Raw genomic sequence first — 21917 nt, forward strand, 5'->3', positions numbered from 1 at the left:
GAAGAAATATCTCGAAATATGTCCGTCAGGCCCCTTCCCTTGAGATATATCTGCAAATATCTCGGAAACCAAGCGAGCTATGGCAAAATGTTAAGAGACCTTTTTTGTAGAGAATTTTGTTTCCTACAATTTATGTTCCATGATATTTTTTGATCAGAAGCGTAGTTTTCGAGATATATCGAGATATTTAAAAGTTCCGAAGCCGCACCAACATAATAGAGATACAGAAACACCGTGGCCCCTTTCTTTGAGATAACTCTGCACTATTGCGAGCTGCAAATGCCACTTCCAGCTTAGCTGTGCAGAGGTAGAACAACAAGAAGAAGAAATATCTCGAAATATGTCCGTCAGGCCAGTTCCTTTGAGCTGAATCTGCAAATATCTCGGAAACGAAGCGAGCTATGGCAAAATGTTGAGAGACGTTTTTTGTAGAGAATTATGTTTCCTACAATTTATGTTCTACGATATTTTTTGATCAGAAGCGTAGTTTTCGAGAAATATCGAGATATTTAAAAGTTCCGAAGCCGCACCAACATAATAGAGATACAGAAACACCGTGGCCCCTTTCTTTGAGATAAGTCTGCACTAGTGCGAGCCGCAAATGCCACTTCCAGCTTAGCTGTGCAGAAGAAGAAAAACAAGAAGAAGAAATATCTCGAAATATGTCCGTCAGGCCCCTTCGCTTGAGATAAATCTGCAAATATCTCGGAAACGAAGCGAGCTATGGCAAAATGTTAACAGCCCTTTTTTGTAGAAAATTAAGTTTCCTACTTTTTATCTTCTATGATATTTTTTGATCAGATGCGTAGTTCTCGAGATATATCAAGACATTTAAAAGTTCCGAAGCCGCACCAACATAATAGAGATACAGAAACACCGTGGCCCCTCTCCTTGAGATAACTCTGCACTATTGCGAGCTGGAAATGCCACTTCCAGTTTAGCTGTGCAGAAGAAGAACAACAAGAAGAAGAAATATCTCGAAATATGTCTGTCAGGCCCCTTCCCTTGAGATATATCTGCAAATATCTCGGAAACCAAGCGAGCTATGGCAAAATGTTAAGAGACCTTTTTTGTAGAGAATTAAGTTTCCTACTTTTTATCTTCTATGATATTTTTTGATCAGATGCGTAGTTCTCGAGATATATCAAGACATTTAAAAGTTCCGAAGCCGCACCAACATAATAGAGATACAGAAACACCGTGGCCCCTCTCTTTGAGATAACTCTGCACTGTTGCGAGCTGGAAATGCCACTTCCAGTTTAGCTGTGCAGAAGAAGAACAACAAGAAGAAGAAATATCTCGAAATATGTCCGTCAGGCCCCTTCCCTTGAGATATATCTGCAAATATGTCGGAAACCAAGCGAGCTATGGCAAAATGTTAATAGACCTTTTTTGTAGAGAATTATGTTTCCTACAATTTATGTTCTATGATATTTTTTGATCAGAAGCGTAGTTTTCGAGATATATCGAGATATTTAAAAGTTCCGAAGCCGCACCAACATAATAGAGATACAGAAACACCGTGGCCCCTTTCTTTGAGATATCTCTGCACTAGTGCGAGCCGCAAATGCCACTTCCATCTTAGCTGTGCAGAAGAAGAACAACAAGAAGAAGAAATATCTCGAAATATGTCCGTCAGGCCCCTTCCCTTGAGATAAATCTGCAAATATCTCGGAGACGAAGCGAGCTATAGCAAAATGTTAAGAGACCTTTTTTGTAGAGAATTAAGTTTAATACTTTTTATGTTCTATGATATTTTTTGATCAGAAGCGTAGTTCTCGAGATATATCAAGATATTTAAAAGTTCCGAAGCCGCACCATCATAATAGAGATACAGAAACACCGTGGCCCCTTTCTTTGAGATACCTCTGCACTAGTGCGAGCCGCAAATGCCACTTCCAGCTTAGCTGTGCAGAAGAAGAACAACAAGAAGAAATATCTCGAAATATGTCCGTTAGGCCCCTTCCCTTGAGATAAATCTGCAAATATCTCGGAAACGAAGCGAGCTATGGCAAAATGTTTAGAGACCTTTTTTGTAGAGAATTAAGTTTCCTACTTTTTATGTGCTATAATATTTTTTGATCAGATGCGTAGTTCTCGAGATATATCAAGATATTTAAAAGTTCCGAAGCCGCACCAACATAATAGAGATACAGAAACACCGTGGCCCCCTTCTTTGAGATAACTCTGCACTATTGCGAGCTGCAAATGCCACTTCCAGCTTAGCTGTGCAGAAGAAGAACAACAAGAAGAAGAAATATCTCGAAATATGTCCGTCAGGCCCCTTCCCTTGAGATATATCTGCAAATATCTCGGAAACGAAGCGAGCTATGGCAAAATGTTAAGAGACCTTTTTTGTAGAGAATTATGTTTCCTACTTTTTATGTTCTATGATATTTTTTGATCAGATGCGTAGTTCTCGAGATATATCAAGATATTTAAAAGTTCCGAAGCCGCACCAACATAATAGAGATACAGAAACACCGTGGCCCCTTTCTTTGAGATAACTCTGCACTATTGCGAGCTGCAAATGCCACTTCCAGCTTAGCTGTGCAGAAGATGAACAACAAGAAGAAGAAATATCTCGAAATATGTCCGTCAGGCCCCTTCCCTTGAGATATATCTGCAAATATCTCGGAAACCAAGCGAGCTATGGCAAAATGTTAAGAGACCTTTTTTGTAGAGAATTATGTTTCCTACAATTTACGTTCCATGATATTTTTTGATCAGAAGCGTAGTTTTCGAGATATATCGAGATATTTAAAAGTTCCGAAGCCGCACCAACATAATAGAGATACAGAAACACCGTGGCCCCTTTCTTTGAGATAACTCTGCACTATTGCGAGCTGCAAATGCCACTTCCAGCTTAGCTGTGCAGAAGAAGAACAACAAGAAGAAGAAATATCTCGAAATATGTCCGTCAGGCCCCTTCCCTTGAGATAAATCTGCAAATATCTCGGAAACGAAGCGAGCTATGGCAAAATGTTAAGAGCCCTTTTTTGTAGAAAATCAAGTTTCCTACTTTTTATCTTCTATGATATTTTTTGATCAGATGCGTAGTTCTCGAGATATATCAAGACATTTAAAAGTTCCGAAGCCGCACCAACATAATAGAGATACAGAAACACCGTGGCCCCTCTCTTTGAGATAACTCTGCACTATTGCGAGCTGGAAATGCCACTTCCAGTTTAGCTGTGCAGAAGAAGAACAACAAGAAGAAGAAATATCTCGAAATATGTCCGTTAGGCCCCTTCCCTTGAGATAAATCTGCAAATATCTCGGAAACGAAGCGAGCTATGGCAAAATGTTAAGAGACCTTTTTTGTAGAGAATTAAGTTTCCTACAATTTATGTTCTATGATATTTTTTGATCAGAAGCGTAGTTTTCGAGATATATCGAGATATTTAAAAGTTCCGAAGCCGCACCAACATAATAGAGATACAGAAACACCGTGGCCCCTTTCTTTGAGATAACTCTGCACTAGTGCGAGCCGCAAATGCCACTTCCAGCTTAGCTGTGCAGAAGAAGAACAACAAGAAGAAGAAATATCTCGAAATATGTCCGTCAGGCCCCTTCCCTTGAGATAAATCTGCAAATATCTCGGAAACGAAGCGAGCTATGGCAAAATGTTAAGAGACCTTTTTTGTAGAGAATTAAGTTTAATACTTTTTATGGTCTATGATATTTTTTGATCAGAAGCGTAGTTCTCGAGATATCAAGATATTTAAAAGTTCCGAAGCCGCACCATCATAATAGAGATACAGAAACACCGTGGCCCCTTTCTTTGAGATAACTCTGCACTAGTGCGAGCCGCAAATGCCACTTCCAGCTTAGCTGTGCAGAAGAAGAACAACAAGAAGAAGAAATATCTCGAAATATGTCCGTCAGGCCCCTTCCCTTGAGATATATCTGCAAATATCTCGGAAACGAAGCGAGCTATGGCAAAATGTTAAGAGACCTTTTTTGTAGACAATTATGTTTCCTACTTTTTATGTTCTATGATATTTTTTGATCAGATGCGTAGTTCTCGAGATATATCAAGATATTTAAAAGTTCCGAAGCCGCACCAACATAATAGAGATACAGAAACACCGTGGCCCCTTTCTTTGAGATAACTCTGCACTACTGCGAGCTGCAAATGCCACTTCCAGCTTAGCTGTGCAGAAGAAGAACAACAAGAAGAAGAAATATCTCGAAATATGTCCGTCAGGCCCCTTCCCTTGAGATATATCTGCAAATATCTCGGAAACCAAGCGAGCTATGGCAAAATGTTAAGAGACCTTTTTTGTAGAGAATTATGTTTCCTACAATTTATGTTCCATGATATTTTTTGATCAGAAGCGTAGTTTTCGAGATATATCGAGATATTTAAAAGTTCCGAAGCCGCACCAACATAATAGAGATACAGAAACACCGTGGCCCCTTTCTTTGAGATAAGTCAGCACTAGTGCGAGCCGCAAATGCCACTTCCAGCTTAGCTGTGCAGAAGAAGAAAAGCAAGAAGAAGAAATATCTCGAAATATGTCCGTCAGGCCCCTTCGCTTGAGATAAATCTGCAAATATCTCGGAAACGAAGCGAGCTATGGCAAAATGTTAACAGCCCTTTTTTGTAGAAAATTAAGTTTCCTACTTTTTATCTTCTATGATATTTTTTGATCAGATGCGTAGTTCTCGAGATATATCAAGACATTTAAAAGTTCCGAAGCCGCACCAACATAATAGAGATACAGAAACACCGTGGCCCCTCTCTTTGAGATAACTCTGCACTATTGCGAGCTGGAAATGCCACTTCCAGTTTAGCTGTGCAGAAGAAGAACAACAAGAAGAAGAAATATCTCGAAATATGTCCGTCAGGCCCCTTCCCTTGAGATATATCTGCAAATATCTCGGAAACCAAGCGAGCTATGGCAAAATGTTAAGAGACCTTTTTTGTAGAGAATTATGTTTCCTACAATTTATGTTCCATGATATTTTTTGATCAGAAGCGTAGTTTTCGAGATATATCGAGATATTTAAAAGTTCCGAAGCCGCACCAACATAATAGAGATACAGAAACACCGTGGCCCCTTTCTTTGAGATAAGTCTGCACTAGTGCGAGCCGCAAATGCCACTTCCAGCTTAGCTGTGCAGAAGAAGAAAAGCAAGAAGAAGAAATATCTCGAAATATGTCCGTCAGGCCCCTTCGCTTGAGATAAATCTGCAAATATCTCGGAAACGAAGCGAGCTATGGCAAAATGTTAACAGCCCTTTTTTGTAGAAAATTAAGTTTCCTACTTTTTATCTTCTATGATATTTTTTGATCAGATGCGTAGTTCTCGAGATATATCAAGACATTTAAAAGTTCCGAAGCCGCACCAACATAATAGAGATACAGAAACACCGTGGCCCCTTTCTTTGAGATAACTCTGCACTATTGCGAGCTGCAAATGCCACTTCCAGCTTAGCTGTGCAGAAGAAGAACAACAAGAAGAAGAAATATCTCGAAATATGTCCGTCAGGCCCCTTCCCTTGAGATATATCTGCAAATATCTCGGAAACCAAGCGAGCTATGGCAAAATGTTAAGAGACCTTTTTTGTAGAGAATTATATTTCCTACAATTTATGTTCCATAATATTTTTTGATCAGAAGCGTAGTTTTCGAGATATATCGAGATATTTAAAAGTTCCGAAGCCGCACCAACATAATAGAGATACAGAAACACCGTGGCCCCTTTCTTTGAGATAACTCTGCACTAGTGCGAGCCGCAAATGCCACTTCCAGCTTAGCTGTGCAGAAGAAGAACAACAAGAAGAAGAAATATCTCGGAATATGTCCGTTAGGCCCCTTCCCTTGAGATAAATGTGCAAATATCTCGGAAACGAAGCGAGCTATGGCAAAATGTTGAGAGACCTTTTTTGTAGAGAATTAAGTTTCCTACTATTTATGTTCGATGATATTTTTTGATCAGATGCGTAGTTCTCGAGATATATCAAGACATTTAAAAGTTCCGAAGCCGCACCAACATAATAGAGATACAGAAACACCGTGGCCCCTCTCTTTGAGATAACTCTGCACTATTGCGAGCTGGAAATGCCACTTCCAGTTTAGCTGTGCAGAAGAAGAACAACAAGAAGAAGAAATATCTCGAAATATGTCCGTTAGGCCCCTTCCCTTGAGATAAATCTGCAAATATCTCGGAAACGAAGCGAGCTATGGCAAAATCTTAAGAGACCTTTTTTGTAGAGAATTAAGTTTCCTACTTTTTATGTTCTATAATATTTTTTGATCAGATGCGTAGTTCTCGAGATATATCAAGATATTTAAAAGTTCCGAAGCCGCACCAACATAATAGAGATACAGAAACACCGTGGCCCCTTTCTTTGAGATAACTCTGCACTATTGCGAGCTGCAAATGCCACTTCCAGCTTAGCTGTGCAGAAGAAGAACAACAAGAAGAAGAAATATCTCGAAATATGTCCGTTAGGCCCCTTCCCTTGAGATAAATGTGCAAATATCTCGGAAACGAAGCGAGCTATGGCAAAATGTTAAGAGACCTTTTTTGTAGAAAATCAAGTTTCCTACTTTTTATCTTCTATGATATTTTTTGATCAGAAGCGTAGTTCTCGAGATATATCAAGACATTTAAAAGTTCCGAAGCCGCACCAACATAATAGAGATACAGAAACACCGTGGCCCCTCTCTTTGAGATAACTCTGCACTATTGCGAGCTGGAAATGCCACTTCCAGTTTAGCTGTGCAGAAGAAGAACAACAAGAAGAAGAAATATCTCGAAATATGTCCGTTAGGCCCCTTCCCTTGAGATAAATCTGCAAATATCTCGGAAACGAAGCGAGCTATGGCAAAATGTTAAGAGACCTTTTTTGTAGAGAATTAAGTTTCCTACTTTTTATGTTGTATAATATTTTTTGATCAGATGCGTAGTTCTCGAGATATATCAAGATATTTAAAAGTTCCGAAGCCGCACCAACATAATAGAGATACAGAAACACCGTGGCCCCTTTCTTTGAGATAACTCTGCACTATTGCGAGCTGCAAATGCCACTTCCAGCTTAGCTGTGCAGAAGAAGAACAACAAGAAGAAGAAATATCTCGAAATATGTCCGTCAGGCCCCTTCCCTTGAGATATATCTGCAAATATCTCGGAAACGAAGCGAGCTATGGCAAAATGTTAACAGACTTTTTTGTAGAGAAATATGTTTCCTACAATTTATGTTCTATGACATTTTTTGATCAGAAGCGTAGTTTTCGAGATATATCGAGATATTTAAAAGTTCCGAAGCCGCACCAACATAATAGAGATACAGAAACACCGTGGCCCCTTTCTTTGAGATAACTCTGCACTAGTGCGAGCCGCAAATGCCACTTCCAGCTTAGCTGTGCAGAAGAAGAACAACAAGAAGAAGAAATATCTCGAAATATGTCCGTTAGGCCCCTTCCCTTGAGATAAATGTGCAAATATCTCGGAAACGAAGCGAGCTATGGCAAAATGTTGAGAGACCTTTTTTGTAGAGAATTAAGTTTCCTACTATTTATGTTCGATGATATTTTTTGATCAGATGCGTAGTTCTCGAGATATATCAAGACATTTAAAAGTTCCGAAGCCGCACCAACATAATAGAGATACAGAAACACCGTGGCCCCTCTCTTTGAGATAACTCTGCACTATTGCGAGCTGGAAATGCCACTTCCAGTTTAGCTGTGCAGAGGAAGAACAACAAGAAGAAGAAATATCTCGAAATATGTCCGTTAGGCCCCTTCCCTTGAGATAAATCTGCAAATATCTCGGAAACGAAGCGAGCTATGGCAAAATCTTAAGAGACCTTTTTTGTAGAGAATTAAGTTTCCTACTTTTTATCTTCTATAATATTTTTTCATCAGATGCGTAGTTCTCGAGATATATCAAGATATTTAAAAGTTCCGAAGCCGCACCAACATAATAGAGATACAGAAACACCGTGGCCCCTTTCTTTGAGATAACTCTGCACCATTGCGAGCTGCAAATGCCACTTCCAGCTTAGCTGTGCAGAAGAAGAACAACAAGAAGAAGAAATATCTCGAAATATGTCCGTTAGGCCCCTTCCCTTGAGATAAATGTGCAAATATCTCGGAAACGAAGCGAGCTATGGCAAAATGTTAAGAGACCTTTTTTGTAGAGAATTAAGTTTCCTACTATTTATGTTCTATGATATTTTTTGATCAGATGCGTAGTTCTCGAGATATATCAAGATATTTAAAAGTTCCGAAGCCGCACCAACATAATAGAGATACAGAAACACCGTGGCCCCTTTCTTTGAGATAACTCTGCACTATTGCGAGCTGCAAATGCCACTTCCAGCTTAGCTGTGCAGAAGAAGAACAACAAGAAGAAGAGATATCTCGAAATATGTCCGTCAGGCCCCTTCCCTTGAGATATATCTGCAAATATCTCGGAAACGAAGCGAGCTATGGCAAAATGTTAAGAGACCTTTTTTGTAGAGAATTATGTTTCCTACTTTTTATGTTCTATGATATTTTTTGATCAGATGCGTAGTTCTCGAGATATATCAAGATATTTAAAAGTTCCGAAGCCGCACCAACATAATAGAGATACAGAAACACCGTGGCCCCTTTCTTTGAGATAACTCTGCACTATTGCGAGCTGCAAATGCCACTTCCAGCTTAGCTGTGCAGAAGAAGAACAACAAGAAGAAGAAATATCTCGAAATATGTCCGTCAGGCCCCTTCCCTTGAGATATATCTGCAAATATCTCGGAAACGAAGCGAGCTATGGCAAAATGTTAAGAGACCTTTTTTGTAGAGAATTATGTTTCCTACAATTTATGTTCTATGATATTTTTTGATCAGAAGCGTAGTTTTCGAGATATATCGAGATATTTAAAAGTTCCGAAGCCGCACCAACATAATAGAGATACAGAAACACCGTGGCCCCTTTCTTTGAGATAACTCTGCACTATTGCGAGCTGCAAATGCCACTTCCAGCTTAGCTGTGCAGAAGAAGAACAACAAGAAGAAGAGATATCTCGAAATATGTCCGTCAGGCCCCTTCCCTTGAGATATATCTGCAAATATCTCGGAAACGAAGCGAGCTATGGCAAAATGTTAAGAGACCTTTTTTGTAGAGAATTATGTTTCCTACTTTTTATGTTCTATGATATTTTTTTATCAGATGCGTAGTTCTCGAGATATACCAAGATATTTAAAAGTTCCGAAGCCGCACCAACATAATAGAGATACAGAAACACCGTGGCCCCTTTCTTTGAGATAACTCTGCACTATTGCGAGCTGCAAATGCCACTTCCAGCTTAGCTGTGCAGAAGAAGAACAACAAGAAGAAGAAATATCTCGAAATATGTCCGTTAGGCCCCTTCCCTTGAGATAAATGTGCAAATATCTCGGAAACGAAGCGAGCTATGGCAAAATGTTAAGAGACCTTTTTTGTAGAGAATTAAGTTTCCTACTATTTATGTTCTATGATATTTTTGGATCAGATGCGTAGTTCTCGAGATATATCAAGATATTTAAAAGTTCCGAAGCCGCACCAACATAATAGAGATACAGAAACACCGTGGCCCCTTTCTTTGAGATAACTCTGCACTATTGCGAGCTGCAAATGCCACTTCCAGCTTAGCTGTGCAGAAGAAGAACAACAAGAAGAAGAGATATCTCGAAATATGTCCGTCAGGCCCCTTCCATTGAGATATATCTGCAAATATCTCGGAAACGAAGCGAGCTATGGCAAAATGTTAAGAGACCTTTTTTGTAGAGAATTATGTTTCCTACTTTTTATGTTCTATGATATTTTTTGATCAGATGCGTAGTTCTCGAGATATATCAAGATATTTAAAAGTTCCGAAGCCGCACCAACATAATAGAGATACAGAAACACCGTGGCCCCTTTCTTTGAGATAACTCTGCACTATTGCGAGCTGCAAATGCCACTTCCAGCTTAGCTGTGCAGAAGAAGAACAACAGGAAAAAGAAATATCTCGAAATATGTCCGTCAGGCCCCTTCCCTTGAGATAAATCTGCAAATATCTCGGAAACGAAGCGAGCTATGGCAAAATCTTAAAAGACCTTTTTTGTAGAGAATTATGTTTCCTACTTTTTATGTCCTATGATATTTTTTGATCAGATGCGTAGTTCTCGAGATATACCAAGATATTTAAAAGTTCCGAAGCCGCACCAACATAATAGAGATACAGAAACACCGTGGCCCCTTTCTTTGAGATAACTCTGCACTATTGCGAGCTGCAAATGCCACTTCCAGCTTAGCTGTGCAGAAGAAGAACAACAAGAAGAAGAAATATCTCGAAATATGTCCGTCAGGCCCCTTTCCTTGAGATAAATCTGCAAATATCTCGGAAATGAAGCGAGCTATGGCAAAATGTTAAGAGACCTTTTTTGTAGAGAACTAAGTTTCCTACTTTTTATGTTCTATGATATTTTTTGATCAGATGCGTAGTTCTCGAGATATATCAAGATATTTAAAAGTTCCGGAGCCGCACCAACATAATAGAGATACAGAAACACCGTGGCCCCTTTCTTTGAGATAACTCTGCACTATTGCGAGCTGCAAATGCCACTTCCAGCTTAGCTGTGCAGAAGAAGAACAACAGGAAAAAGAAATATCTCGAAATATGTCCGTCAGGCCCCTTCCCTTGAGATAAATCTGCAAATATCTCGGAAACGAAGCGAGCTATGGCAAAATCTTAAGAGACCTTTTTTGTAGAGAATTAAGTTTCCTACTTTTTATGTTCTATGATATTTTTTGATCAGATGCGTAGTTCTCGAGATATATCAAGATATTTAAAAGTTCCGAAGCCGCACCAACATAATAGAGATACAGAAACACCGTGGCCCCTTTCTTTGAGATAACTCTGCACTATTGCGAGCTGCAAATGCCACTTCCAGCTTAGCTGTGCAGAAGAAGAACAACAAGAAGAAGAAATATCTCGAAATATGTCCGTTAGGCCCCTTCCCTTGAGATAAATGTGCAAATATCTCGGAAACGAAGCGAGCTATGGCAAAATGTTAAGAGACCTTTTTTGTAGAAAATCAAGTTTCCTACTTTTTATCTTCTATGATATTTTTTGATCAGAAGCGTAGTTCTCGAGATATATCAAGACATTTAAAAGTTCCGAAGCCGCACCAACATAATAGAGATACAGAAACACCGTGGCCCCTCTCTTTGAGATAACTCTGCACTATTGCGAGCTGGAAATGCCACTTCCAGTTTAGCTGTGCAGAAGAAGAACAACAAGAAGAAGAAATATCTCGAAATATGTCCGTTAGGCCCCTTCCCTTGAGATAAATCTGCAAATATCTCGGAAACGAAGCGAGCTATGGCAAAATGTTAAGAGACCTTTTTTGTAGAGAATTAAGTTTCCTACTTTTTATGTTGTATAATATTTTTTGATCAGATGCGTAGTTCTCGAGATATATCAAGATATTTAAAAGTTCCGAAGCCGCACCAACATAATAGAGATACAGAAACACCGTGGCCCCTTTCTTTGAGATAACTCTGCACTATTGCGAGCTGCAAATGCCACTTCCAGCTTAGCTGTGCAGAAGAAGAACAACAAGAAGAAGAAATATCTCGAAATATGTCCGTCAGGCCCCTTCCCTTGAGATATATCTGCAAATATCTCGGAAACGAAGCGAGCTATGGCAAAATGTTAACAGACTTTTTTGTAGAGAAATATGTTTCCTACAATTTATGTTCTATGACATTTTTTGATCAGAAGCGTAGTTTTCGAGATATATCGAGATATTTAAAAGTTCCGAAGCCGCACCAACATAATAGAGATACAGAAACACCGTGGCCCCTTTCTTTGAGATAACTCTGCACTAGTGCGAGCCGCAAATGCCACTTCCAGCTTAGCTGTGCAGAAGAAGAACAACAAGAAGAAGAAATATCTCGAAATATGTCCGTTAGGCCCCTTCCCTTGAGATAAATGTGCAAATATCTCGGAAACGAAGCGAGCTATGGCAAAATGTTGAGAGACCTTTTTTGTAGAGAATTAAGTTTCCTACTATTTATGTTCGATGATATTTTTTGATCAGATGCGTAGTTCTCGAGATATATCAAGACATTTAAAAGTTCCGAAGCCGCACCAACATAATAGAGATACAGAAACACCGTGGCCCCTCTCTTTGAGATAACTCTGCACTATTGCGAGCTGGAAATGCCACTTCCAGTTTAGCTGTGCAGAGGAAGAACAACAAGAAGAAGAAATATCTCGAAATATGTCCGTTAGGCCCCTTCCCTTGAGATAAATCTGCAAATATCTCGGAAACGAAGCGAGCTATGGCAAAATCTTAAGAGACCTTTTTTGTAGAGAATTAAGTTTCCTACTTTTTATGTTCTATAATATTTTTTCATCAGATGCGTAGTTCTCGAGATATATCAAGATATTTAAAAGTTCCGAAGCCGCACCAACATAATAGAGATACAGAAACACCGTGGCCCCTTTCTTTGAGATAACTCTGCACCATTGCGAGCTGCAAATGCCACTTCCAGCTTAGCTGTGCAGAAGAAGAACAACAAGAAGAAGAAATATCTCGAAATATGTCCGTTAGGCCCCTTCCCTTGAGATAAATGTGCAAATATCTCGGAAACGAAGCGAGCTATGGCAAAATGTTAAGAGACCTTTTTTGTAGAGAATTAAGTTTCCTACTATTTATGTTCTATGATATTTTTTGATCAGATGCGTAGTTCTCGAGATATATCAAGATATTTAAAAGTTCCGAAGCCGCACCAACATAATAGAGATACAGAAACACCGTGGCCCCTTTCTTTGAGATAACTCTGCACTATTGCGAGCTGCAAATGCCACTTCCAGCTTAGCTGTGCAGAAGAAGAACAACAAGAAGAAGAGATATCTCGAAATATGTCCGTCAGGCCCCTTCCCTTGAGATATATCTGCAAATATCTCGGAAACGAAGCGAGCTATGGCAAAATGTTAAGAGACCTTTTTTGTAGAGAATTATGTTTCCTACTTTTTATGTTCTATGATATTTTTTGATCAGATGCGTAGTTCTCGAGATATATCAAGATATTTAAAAGTTCCGAAGCCGCACCAACATAATAGAGATACAGAAACACCGTGGCCCCTTTCTTTGAGATAACTCTGCACTATTGCGAGCTGCAAATGCCACTTCCAGCTTAGCTGTGCAGAAGAAGAACAACAAGAAGAAGAAATATCTCGAAATATGTCCGTCAGGCCCCTTCCCTTGAGATATATCTGCAAATATCTCGGAAACGAAGCGAGCTATGGCAAAATGTTAAGAGACCTTTTTTGTAGAGAATTATGTTTCCTACAATTTATGTTCTATGATATTTTTTGATCAGAAGCGTAGTTTTCGAGATATATCGAGATATTTAAAAGTTCCGAAGCCGCACCAACATAATAGAGATACAGAAACACCGTGGCCCCTTTCTTTGAGATAACTCTGCACTATTGCGAGCTGCAAATGCCACTTCCAGCTTAGCTGTGCAGAAGAAGAACAACAAGAAGAAGAGATATCTCGAAATATGTCCGTCAGGCCCCTTCCCTTGAGATATATCTGCAAATATCTCGGAAACGAAGCGAGCTATGGCAAAATGTTAAGAGACCTTTTTTGTAGAGAATTATGTTTCCTACTTTTTATGTTCTATGATATTTTTTTATCAGATGCGTAGTTCTCGAGATATACCAAGATATTTAAAAGTTCCGAAGCCGCACCAACATAATAGAGATACAGAAACACCGTGGCCCCTTTCTTTGAGATAACTCTGCACTATTGCGAGCTGCAAATGCCACTTCCAGCTTAGCTGTGCAGAAGAAGAACAACAAGAAGAAGAAATATCTCGAAATATGTCCGTTAGGCCCCTTCCCTTGAGATAAATGTGCAAATATCTCGGAAACGAAGCGAGCTATGGCAAAATGTTAAGAGACCTTTTTTGTAGAGAATTAAGTTTCCTACTATTTATGTTCTATGATATTTTTTGATCAGATGCGTAGTTCTCGAGATATATCAAGATATTTAAAAGTTCCGAAGCCGCACCAACATAATAGAGATACAGAAACACCGTGGCCCCTTTCTTTGAGATAACTCTGCACTATTGCGAGCTGCAAATGCCACTTCCAGCTTAGCTGTGCAGAAGAAGAACAACAAGAAGAAGAGATATCTCGAAATATGTCCGTCAGGCCCCTTCCATTGAGATATATCTGCAAATATCTCGGAAACGAAGCGAGCTATGGCAAAATGTTAAGAGACCTTTTTTGTAGAGAATTATGTTTCCTACTTTTTATGTTCTATGATATTTTTTGATCAGATGCGTAGTTCTCGAGATATATCAAGATATTTAAAAGTTCCGAAGCCGCACCAACATAATAGAGATACAGAAACACCGTGGCCCCTTTCTTTGAGATAACTCTGCACTATTGCGAGCTGCAAATGCCACTTCCAGCTTAGCTGTGCAGAAGAAGAACAACAAGAAGAAGAAATATCTCGAAATATGTCCGTCAGGCCCCTTCCCTTGAGATAAATCTGCAAATATCTCGGAAATGAAGCGAGCTATGGCAAAATGTTAAGAGACCTTTTTTGTAGAGAACTAAGTTTCCTACTTTTTATGTTCTATGATATTTTTTGATCAGATGCGTAGTTCTCGAGATATATCAAGATATTTAAAAGTTCCGGAGCCGCACCAACATAATAGAGATACAGAAACACCGTGGCCCCTTTCTTTGAGATAACTCTGCACTATTGCGAGCTGCAAATGCCACTTCCAGCTTAGCTGTGCAGAAGAAGAACAACAGGAAAAAGAAATATCTCGAAATATGTCCGTCAGGCCCCTTCCCTTGAGATAAATCTGCAAATATCTCGGAAACGAAGCGAGCTATGGCAAAATCTTAAGAGACCTTTTTTGTAGAGAATTAAGTTTCCTACTTTTTATGTTCTATGATATTTTTTGATCAGATGCGTAGTTCTCGAGATATATCAAGATATTTAAAAGTTCCGAAGCCGCACCAACATAATAGAGATACAGAAACACCGTGGCCCCTTTCTTTGAGATAACTCTGCACTATTGCGAGCTGCAAATGCCACTTCCAGCTTAGCTGTGCAGAAGAAGAGCAACAAGAAGAAGAAATATCTCGAAATATGTCCGTCAGGCCCCTTCCCTTGAGATAAATCTGCAAATATCTCGGAAACGAAGAGAGCTATGGCAAAATGTTAAGAGACCTTTTTTGTAGAGAATTAAGTTTCCTACAATTTATGTTCTATGATATTTTTTGATCAGAAGCGTAGTTTTCGAGATATATCGAGATATTTAAAAGTTCCGAAGCCGCACCAACATAATAGGGATACAGAAACACCGTGGCCCCTTTCTTTGAGATAACACTGCACTAGTGCGAGCCGCAAATGCCACTTCCAGCTTAGCTGTGCAGAAGAAGAACAACAAGAAGAAGAAATATCTCGAAATATGTCCGTCAGGCCCCTTCCCTTGAGATAAATCTGCAAATATCTCGGAAACGAAGCGAGCTATGGCAAAATGTTAAGAGACCTTTTTTGTAGAGAATTAAGTTTCCTACTTTTTATGTTGTATGATATTTTTTGATCAGATGCGTAGTTCTCGAGATATATCAAGATATTTAAAAGTTCCGAAGCCGCACCAACATAATAGAGATACAGAAACACCGTGGCCCCTTTCTTTGAGATAACTCTGCACTATTGCGAGCTGCAAATGCCACTTCCAGCTTAGCTGTGCAGAAGAAGAACAACAAGAAGAAGAGATATCTCGAAATATGTCCGTCAGGCCCCTTCCCTTGAGATATATCTGCAAATATCTCGGAAACGAAGCGAGCTATGGCAAAATGTTAAGAGACCTTTTTTGTAGAGAATTATGTTTCCTACTTTTTATGTTCTATGATATTTTTTGATCAGATGCGTAGTTCTCGAGATATACCAAGATATTTAAAAGTTCCGAAGCCGCACCAACATAATAGAGATACAGAAACACCGTGGCCCCTTTCTTTGAGATAACTCTGCACTATTGCGAGCTGCAAATGCCACTTCCAGCTTAGCTGTGCAGAAGAAGAACAACAGGAAAAAGAAATATCTCGAAATATGTCCGTCAGGCCCCTTCCCTTGAGATAAATCTGCAAATATCTCGGAAACGAAGCGAGCTATGGCAAAATCTTAAGAGACCTTTTTTGTAGAGAATTATGTTTCCTACTTTTTATGTCCTATGATATTTTTTGATCAGATGCGTAGTTCTCGAGATATACCAAGATATTTAAAAGTTCCGAAGCCGCACCAACATAATAGAGATACAGAAACACCGTGGCCCCTTTCTTTGAGATAACTCTGCACTATTGCGAGCTGCAAATGCCACTTCCAGCTTAGCTGTGCAGAAGAAGAACAACAAGAAGAAGAAATATCTCGAAATATGTCCGTCAGGCCCCTTTCCTTGAGATAAATCTGCAAATATCTCGGAAATGAAGCGAGCTATGGCAAAATGTTAAGAGACCTTTTTTGTAGAGAACTAAGTTTCCTACTTTTTATGTTCTATGATATTTTTTGATCAGATGCGTAGTTCTCGAGATATATCAAGATATTTAAAAGTTCCGGAGCCGCACCAACATAATAGAGATACAGAAACACCGTGGCCCCTTTCTTTGAGATAACTCTGCACTATTGCGAGCTGCAAATGCCACTTCCAGCTTAGCTGTGCAGAAGAAGAACAACAGGAAAAAGAAATATCTCGAAATATGTCCGTCAGGCCCCTTCCCTTGAGATAAATCTGCAAATATCTCGGAAACGAAGCGAGCTATGGCAAAATCTTAAGAGACCTTTTTTGTAGAGAATTAAGTTTCCTACTTTTTATGTTCTATGATATTTTTTGATCAGATGCGTAGTTCTCGAGATATATCAAGATATTTAAAAGTTCCGAAGCCGCACCAACATAATAGAGATACAGAAACACCGTGGCCCCTTTCTTTGAGATAACTCTGCACTATTGCGAGCTGCAAATGCCACTTCCAGCTTAGCTGTGCAGAAGAAGAGCAACAAGAAGAACAAATATCTCGAAATATGTCCGTCAGGCCCCTTCCCTTGAGATAAATCTGCAAATATCTCGGAAACGAAGAGAGCTATGGCAAAATGTTAAGAGACCTTTTTTGTAGAGAATTAAGTTTCCTACAATTTATGTTCTATGATATTTTTTGATCAGAAGCGTAGTTTTCGAGATATATCGAGATATTTAAAAGTTCCGAAGCCGCACCAACATAATAGGGATACAGAAACACCGTGGCCCCTTTCTTTGAGATAACTCTGCACTAGTGCGAGCCGCAAATGCCACTTCCAGCTTAGCTGTGCAGAAGAAGAACAACAAGAAGAAGAAATATCTCGAAATATGTCCGTCAGGCCCCTTCCCTTGAGATAAATCTGCAAATATCTCGGAAACGAAGCGAGCTATGGCAAAATGTTAAGAGACCTTTTTTGTAGAGAATTAAGTTTCCTACTTTTTATGTTGTATGATATTTTTTGATCAGATGCGTAGTTCTCGAGATATATCAAGATATTTAAAAGTTCCGAAGCCGCACCAACATAATAGAGATACAGAAACACCGTGGCCCCTTTCTTTGAGAAAACTCTGCACTATTGCGAGCTGCAAATGCCACTTCCAGCTTAGCTGTGCAGAGGAAGAACAACAAGAAGAAGAAATATCTCGAAATATGTCCGTCAGGCCAGTTCCTTTGAGCTGAATCTGCAAATATCTCGGAAACGAAGCGAGCTATGGCAAAATGTTAAGAGACCTTTTTTGTAGAGAATTAAGTTTCCTACTTTTTATGTTCTATGATATTTTTTGATCAGATGCGTAGTTCTCGAAATATATCAAGATATTTAAAAGTTCCGAAGCCGCACCAACATAATAGAGATACAGAAACACCGTGGCCCCTTTCTTTGAGATAACTCTGCACTATTGCGAGCTGCAAATGCCACTTCCAGCTTAGCTGTGCAGAAGAAGAACAACAAGAAGAAGAAATATCTCGAAATATGTCCGTCAGGCCCCTTCCCTTGAGATATATCTGCAAATATCTCGGAAACGAAGCGAGCTATGGCAAAATGTTAAGAGACCTTTTTTGTAGAGAATTCTGTTTCCTACAATTTATGTTCTATGATATTTTTTGATCAGAAGCGTAGTTTTCGAGATATATCGAGATATTTAAAAGTTCCGAAGCCGCACCAACATAATAGAGATACAGAAACACCGTGGCCCCTTTCTTTGAGATAACTCTGCACTATTGCGAGCTGCAAATGCCACTTCCAGCTTAGCTGTGCAGAGGAAGAACAACAAGAAGAAGAAATATCTCGAAATATGTCCGTCAGGCCAGTTCCTTTGAGCTGAATCTGCAAATATCTCGGAAACGAAGCGAGCTATGGCAAAATGTTAAGAGACGTTTTTTATAGAGCATTATGTTTCCTACAATTTATGTTCTATGATATTTTTTGATCAGAAGCGTAGTTTTCGAGATATATCGAGATATTTAAAAGTTCCGAAGCCGCACCAACATAATAGGGATACAGAAACACCGTGGCCCCTTTCTTTGAGATAACTCTGCACTAGTGCGAGCCGCAAATGCCACTTCCAGCTTAGCTGTGCAGAAGAAGAACAACAAGAAGAAGAAATATCTCGAAATATGTCCGTCAGGCCCCTTCCCTTGAGATATATCTGCAAATATCTCGGAAACGAAGCGAGCTATGGCAAAATCTTAAGAGACCTTTTTTGTAGAGAATTAAGTTTCCTACTTTTTATGTTCTATGATATTTTTTGATCAGATGCGTAGTTCTCGAGATATATCAAGATATTTAAAAGTTCCGAAGCCGCACCAACATAATAGAGATACAGAAACACCGTGGCCCCTTTCTTTGAGATAACTCTGCACTATTGCGAGCTGCAAATGCCACTTCCAGCTTAGCTGTGCAGAAGAAGAGCAACAAGAAGAACAAATATCTCGAAATATGTCCGTCAGGCCCCTTCCCTTGAGATAAATCTGCAAATATCTCGGAAACGAAGAGAGCTATGGCAAAATGTTAAGAGACCTTTTTTGTAGAGAATTAAGTTTCCTACAATTTATGTTCTATGATATTTTTTGATCAGAAGCGTAGTTTTCGAGATATATCGAGATATTTAAAAGTTCCGAAGCCGCACCAACATAATAGGGATACAGAAACACCGTGGCCCCTTTCTTTGAGATAACTCTGCACTAGTGCGAGCCGCAAATGCCACTTCCAGCTTAGCTGTGCAGAAGAAGAACAACAAGAAGAAGAAATATCTCGAAATATGTCCGTCAGGCCCCTTCCCTTGAGATAAATCTGCAAATATCTCGGAAACGAAGCGAGCTATGGCAAAATGTTAAGAGACCTTTTTTGTAGAGAATTAAGTTTCCTACTTTTTATGTTGTATGATATTTTTTGATCAGATGCGTAGTTCTCGAGATATATCAAGATATTTAAAAGTTCCGAAGCCGCACCAACATAATAGAGATACAGAAACACCGTGGCCCCTTTCTTTGAGAAAACTCTGCACTATTGCGAGCTGCAAATGCCACTTCCAGCTTAGCTGTGCAGAGGAAGAACAACAAGAAGAAGAAATATCTCGAAATATGTCCGTCAGGCCAGTTCCTTTGAGCTGAATCTGCAAATATCTCGGAAACGAAGCGAGCTATGGCAAAATGTTAAGAGACCTTTTTTGTAGAGAATTAAGTTTCCTACTTTTTATGTTCTATGATATTTTTTGATCAGATGCGTAGTTCTCGAAATATATCAAGATATTTAAAAGTTCCGAAGCCGCACCAACATAATAGAGATACAGAAACACCGTGGCCCCTTTCTTTGAGATAACTCTGCACTATTGCGAGCTGCAAATGCCACTTCCAGCTTAGCTGTGCAGAAGAAGAACAACAAGAAGAAGAAATATCTCGAAATATGTCCGTCAGGCCCCTTCCCTTGAGATATATCTGCAAATATCTCGGAAACGAAGCGAGCTATGGCAAAATGTTAAGAGACCTTTTTTGTAGAGAATTCTGTTTCCTACAATTTATGTTCTATGATATTTTTTGATCAGAAGCGTAGTTTTCGAGATATATCGAGATATTTAAAAGTTCCGAAGCCGCACCAACATAATAGAGATACAGAAACACCGTGGCCCCTTTCTTTGAGATAACTCTGCACTATTGCGAGCTGCAAATGCCACTTCCAGCTTAGCTGTGCAGAGGAAGAACAACAAGAAGAAGAAATATCTCGAAATATGTCCGTCAGGCCAGTTCCTTTGAGCTGAATCTGCAAATATCTCGGAAACGAAGCGAGCTATGGCAAAATGTTAAGAGACGTTTTTTATAGAGCATTATGTTTCCTACAATTTATGTTCTATGATATTTTTTGATCAGAAGCGTAGTTTTCGAGATATATCGAGATATTTAAAAGTTCCGAAGCCGCACCAACATAATAGGGATACAGAAACACCGTGGCCCCTTTCTTTGAGATAACTCTGCACTAGTGCGAGCCGCAAATGCCACTTCCAGCTTAGCTGTGCAGAAGAAGAACAACAAGAAGAAGAAATATCTCGAAATATGTCCGTCAGGCCCCTTCCCTTGAGATATATCTGCAAATATCTCGGAAACGAAGCGAGCTATGGCAAAATGTTAAGAGACCTTTTTTGTAGAGAATTCTGTTTCCTACAATTTATGTTCTATGATATTTTTTGATCAGAAGCGTAGTTTTCGAGATATATCGAGATATTTAAAAGTTCCGAAGCCGCACCAACATAATAGAGATACAGAAACACCGTGGCCCCTTTCTTTGAGATAACTCTGCACTAGTGCGAGCCGCAAATGCCACTTCCAGCTTAGCTGTGCAGAAGAAGAACAACAAGAAGAAGAAATATCTCGAAATATGTCCGTCAGGCCCCTTCCCTTGAGATAAATCTGCAAATATCTCGGAAACGAAGCGAGCTATGGCAAAATGTTAAGAGACCTTTTTTGTAGAGAATTAAGTTTCCTACTTTTTATGTTCTATGATATTTTTTGATCAGATGCGTAGTTCTCGAGATATATCAGGATATTTAAAAGTTCCGAAGCCGCACCAACATAATAGAGATACAGAAACACCGTGGCCCCTTTCTTTGAGATAACTCTGCACTAGTGCGAGCCGCAAATGCCACTTCCAGCTTAGCTGTGCAGAGGAAGAACAACAAGAAGAAGAAATATCTCGAAATATGTCCGTCAGGCCAGTTCCTTTGAGCTGAATCTGCAAATATCTCGGAAACGAAGCGAGCTATGGCAAAATGTTAAGAGATGTCTTTTGTAGAGAATTATGTTTCCTACAATTTATGTTCTATGATATTTTTTGATCCGAAGCGTAGTTTTCGAGATATATCGAGATATTTAAAAGTTCCGAAGCCGCACCAACATAATAGGGATACAGAAACACCGTGGCCCCTTTCTTTGAGGTAACTCTGCACTAGTGCGAGCCGCAAATGCCACTTCCAGCTTAGCTGTGCAGAAGAAGAACAACAAGAAGAAGAAATATCTCGAAATATGTCCGTCAGGCCCCTTCCCTTGAGATAAATGTGCAAATATCTCGGAAACGAAGCGAGCTATGGCAAAATGTTAAGAGACCTTTTTTGTAGAGAATTAAGTTTCCTACTATTTATGTTCTATGATATTTTTTGATCAGATGCGTAGTTCTCGAGATATATCAAGATATTTAAAAGTTCCGAAGCCGCACCAACATAATAGAGATACAGAAACACCGTGGCCCCTTTCTTTGAGATAACTCTGCACTATTGCGAGCTGCAAATGCCACTTCCAGCTTAGCTGTGCAGAAGAAGAACAACAAGAAGAAGAGATATCTCGAAATATGTCCGTCA

Source organism: Osmia lignaria, unplaced genomic scaffold (genome assembly GCF_051020975.1).
Source record: "Osmia lignaria lignaria isolate PbOS001 unplaced genomic scaffold, iyOsmLign1 scaffold0005, whole genome shotgun sequence".
Classification (NCBI taxonomy): Eukaryota; Metazoa; Arthropoda; class Insecta; order Hymenoptera; family Megachilidae; genus Osmia; species Osmia lignaria.